The following is a 5,718-nucleotide window of genomic DNA, read 5'->3' as shown; positions in this document are numbered from 1 at the left end:
GATCCCCATGGTTAATTTTGTTTTCTCGATATTTGTTATCTTTAACATTGTTTTTATAAGTAATATTTAAATATTATTATTAGTATTTTAATTATTAATTAAAGTAAAAAATTTATTTATTTAATTATATTAAACTGATATAATAAAATGGTGAATAAAATTTTACAAAACTGATTATTATTAAAGAATTATAATTATTTATATAGGTATCCCATTTGTATAATATAGTATTATACAGTAATCTACATTATATAGTATAATATTATATGTATAGTATTATATGTCTCATTAATATATTTGGCTGATCTACATTATACTATATAAATCCGTATAAGCAGTATTGTTAGTATAACTCATATTGTATAAGGGACCAATTATACGGTTCATTAATAGATTATGTTGCTAAATTATAGTCTATTAGTAATTAGTATTAAACAGTCTAATAAATTAATAGTAAATTCACTTAAATATTAGGTTTAGTTAGTTTGGGTTAGGTTAAGTGGATAGTTTTACAATATCTATAGATATGGGGATCCCATAGTATAACAAAAAAGTTAAATTTCTATAGAAATTTATTCCTGAGAAACTTTCTAGAAGCTTTCTCAGGGAAATTTATTAGAAACTTTCTATTTGCTCATCTCTAGTCATAAGTTATGACTCATAACACAATGCAAATTATTAATAGTGAGATATGGTTTTCGGATATTTGTTATAATACCGTTTTATATAAACGTTGTTTGATATAAAAACAACTTCCTATGCTATTACAGTATTATTGATTTTTATTTATTATAGAGTAAAAACATTATAAAATTTATTTAATGTTAACATCATTAGGTAAATTAAACAACAAATTGTCGATAACAGCCAAAACTATGTGACATAAATGTAGAGTTAGTATAGATATTCATAGTATAATAACTTATTGTTAAACTGCAAAATGAATTATAGCAAACAACGCTATAACAAATGGCATTTAACCAAAACTATTAATAAATACAAATATTATTAAACTTCTATAAAAATTTTAATAATTATACTAAAAATAAAGCTAATTTAGAAATTACAAGTAAAGTACAACAAATTAAGGGAAAGCCATATGTTTTATTGATTTCGATACTCAAAATACTTTAACAACAATTAAGTTTTTTAGACCATGATTTACGTGACTATTATTTACGTGATAATAGCATTTTTTATTTACATTAAAAGATATAACGCAATGTTAAGCAATGGATACCAGGAAATATGAGTTTTATTTTTTTAGTCATCCTTTATTATTATATATAATTAAACATTAAGTAAACTAAACGATAATTTGTAATGAATGAAAAAAGTTTTTTTGTAATTTACTATTATATTGTGTATGTTTTAATAATTATGTGCAATAAAAGTTTTGCCTAATTTATTGTATCCTCACTTTCATTACAATAATGTGCTTTATTATAGTTATAAAAGTAAAACAATTTATGTTATACTCTACTAATAAACAGCAAATATCACATATAATACAAAACTACTACTACTACTACTATACATAACTATACAGTATATGTATAGTTATACCGATATGTTGTGTATTAATATAAGTAAAGAGCAAATGAGTTCATTATTCTTATTATATGTTCATATAATATAACAATAGATTTGTGTTTAATATTTTATAATACAATACACACCAGAGTATTGCCAAAGATATGGAAAAGTCAGTGATGACTGGTATGGTATGGCATCCCTGAGCGCATAATTGATGGTATTAATTATGTTTAAGTAAGAATACTTGTAATTATAATGAAGAGCGACTGCATATCAAGTCATGGTTTTGTGTAAACCATACCATAACCGATAAATACTGTTATCTCTCTCTCACTTACTCTGAGCTATCATTTGGTTGTCTGTCTGTATGATATGTCGGCTACCGATGTATGGCATTGAGCCAAACGAGCAACGGATGTGTAATAAAGCTGAGCTGATTCAGCACCAGTACATCACTTATAATAGTTATATATTGGTTATATCATTTGACTGGCACTACCATATGATGACTTATGTATGTTATGTTAGGGCTAACGGTTGGACACAAATAGAAATTAATAGCATTTCCGGAGCCGACTCTCTCTCTCTCTCTCTCTCTCTCTCTCTCTCTCTCTCTCTCTCTCTCTCTATGGCTTAAGAATGAGTCCATTGAAAAACTCTATTCAAAACTAATATCTTATCTCTCATTTTGTCTACACATTAACCATTCACTCACTCTTTTCACTCAAATTTACCAAATAATATGTACCACAACTTAACCATATTTTTGTTTGCTTTCATTGCCAACTAATATGCTATATATTACTATAACTACTCTTTTTATACTCTAAATTGATATGACCTCTGGATATTATTAATATATAACAATCTCAATGATAGATATATCATATTATATATAATAATAAAATATACTGCTTTATTGATTATAAAGATAATGTTTTTTTGTATACACTAAAAATAAAGTGTAGTCGATATTATAGTGTAGTTAATAAAATTATATCACAATTATTAGCTCTTATGACTTATTAGATATTACTATAATTGAGTTTTAGATAAAAATATTTTTAATCATTACTTTCAAAGTATACTGTAATATATAATTTAAACATAATTTATTATTAAACAAATAATAATTATATAAAGAGTCAGTAATTATTTACTATATACATGTATCTAAATGTTATCAATATTATGTTTTGTATAGATATTTTATTATTAGATACTTTTGAATTGCATCCAAATATATTTTATGTTTATAATCAGTTATCTATAAAAAATTTAATCAATTTTGATATTGTCACAATCATATATTGCTTACTGTATATAAATTATATTTTAAATTTTTTTCCATTTTGTTTACAGACAAATAACTTTTAGTAAGTTTTAATCCGATAAAAAATCATTACTTTTGTAACAAAATTTTGTTGTTGATTTATTTTCAAACAACAAAAAAATTTTACTAATATGTTATTGATTTTTATATTGTACTTTATAAAGGATTTATAATATTATATGACAACAACTTTGGGCTAAAAAATCATTGCCTGTATTTTTTGTTGGTTTATCTATATTTCAAAATAAAAACCTATTTTCTATCTATTATTTGTATTTAACAAATATGAGTATCTACTATCTTATATATATTCTAACAAATATCATATATGTATATATATATATGATATAAACATAGAAAAAATCATTGAATCCATTGAATCTCAAGATGTTTTGAAATTCAAATTTCCTTTTTTTGAACAGTTTAATATTGAAATTGAAATATATTTTTTCGATATTTTTCAATTGCCTTTAACTTAAGTATGTATTTATAAATAAATATTAAAATAAAAAGTTGTTAGCATTTTATCTATTAATATTATATTTATAATGGATTTGATATGTTTAAACAATAATATTTTTAAAATCCTATTTATTGATATATCAATAATAAAATAGTAGTTTTGTTATAAAATTCTGTTCAATACTAGTGGTAATCAATAAATAAAAACTTTTTTTAAGCACTTCAACAATAAAGTTATTTTTTGTGACAACTTTTATCAACAACACAGAGTCTCTCTATTATTAATAATGGCATTTCACACATTTCACGTTTCAATATCTATTGCTATTACCTATTTTAACTAAAAGTTATATTTTATATCCCTTAGGGCCAAACATTTTGCCAAATTTTATGGCACTTTACAATATGTGAGGTATACATTAAGCCACCTGGTAAATGATATCATAAATTATACACCACTTTCACATGTTTTAATGTGCTATAATACAGTATTATTTTTTAAAAAAAAGTTATATTATCATCATTATTATTTTAAAACTAATAAATTTCTTTATACATTTGCTGTGAATGTTGTCTAAAAAATTGAAACTTTACATTAAGAAACAAACGTTTTCTATTGCAAACCAATTGAGACCAAACTATTAAAATAATAAAATTTCTTTGAGACATTCAATATAGAGCTAAAAATATAATGTAATATTAGATAAGTTTATATCAATATCTGGAAAAAGCAATTCATTGATTGATAATATATAATACACGAAAAATATATATAATTTTTTACTATTCTATAGAATATGTGACTCAAGAATCCGTAAAGAATTTTTATTAGTTATATACCAAACATAGCAATATGTGATAGTTTTTGTCAGTAAATCTTATTTTCAAAATAACTACTACTACTACTACTACTACTACTACTACTACTACTACTACTACTACTACTACTTTCATCAGTTCATCATTTGTAAAATTGACTTATATTTAATGCCAAAATAGACAAAACATCCATCAATACAATGCCATAAATATGTTGATTCAATCATCACTAATGTTTCAATCAGTGCAAAAGTTACACAATAACTGTATATAATGTATATTAAAAACATAATCAAATAAAGGATTCACAGCTAAAACAAAATTAAATTTTATCTGTTTATTCAATTGTATTGTAATAAATTTAAATCAAATTGACAAGGTACAATTAATATTAATTTCATTATGATAATTATTTAGGAAATAGTCTTAAAGTAGAAATAAATTAACATTACCTTATCAGCGGTTATATTGTTTATTAAATATCATAATTTACAACTGTTTTATGAAACTATAATAAATATTTGCATAAATTAAATGATGAACTTATCTGATTTAACCAAATATATGGTAATTACTAAATAAATTGAAATATTTTTAACATAAAACTAAAAATCTAATTAATTTATGAAACATAAAATATTTATAAAATAAATTTGCATGTAATAAATAAAACAAACATAAAAAATATTTTAATTTATTATAACATTTTTTTATATATTACTATACAAAGATATTTATGACAAATAGACTTTTAATGTTAAAGAAGCAATAATATCAATATAGATCTAAATATGATTCAATATTTTTATTTATGATACTTATATACAGTATATATGCTAAATCATTGATGAGATATATAATATATATTGTGACAAATGTTATGTAACATTCAGACTCTTTAACATAAATTTGGGTTACTTTTCATTAAAATAACGCTTATATTTATGATATTTTCATATATGATTTCAATGACTTATGTGGCAGACATTCAATCATTAATTTATATGTTGAATGAAAGTCAAAAACAGTTTGAAGTTTATGTCAAATAAATGCTGATCACAGGCCATACATTCACATAAATATATCAAAAGTAATAATAATAATAATAATACAAGCCTTGCATTTATGGCTCAAACACAACCAAAAACAAACTACAGTATAGTATTAGGTCTGACCTGATATTTGGTTTTGAAAACAAATAACTATTTTTATGGAAAAAGATGGAGTGTGTCATGGATTTAATCCAACGGTTCTCTATTGTTAACGAAAAATGGAAAGCAATGAATAATGGCTTCAAAGACATAATAAAGTAACTGAAGAAAAGTAAAGCCAAGTCTAGTGTCAGTTAATATCGATATATATTTCTTTTTTTAGCTCCAACTTCATCGCCGGTGACATACTTACCAATAATATTGTTATCAATGACAACAAATAATATCTTTTTTATCAAACAAAAGATCCTTTTTGTATAAATTGTATATATTTATCAATATATAAACATATAATACTAATAATAACAACTATAATCATATATATACTGTATATATTATATAAATGTAAATATTGTT

Source organism: Oppia nitens, unplaced genomic scaffold, assembly GCF_028296485.1.
Source record: "Oppia nitens isolate AA-2021 unplaced genomic scaffold, nextdenovo-longstitch-racon4-pilon3 scaffold5_pilon_pilon_pilon, whole genome shotgun sequence".
NCBI lineage: Eukaryota > Metazoa > Arthropoda > Arachnida > Sarcoptiformes > Oppiidae > Oppia > Oppia nitens.
Note: the sequence above shows the minus strand (reverse complement) of the source record.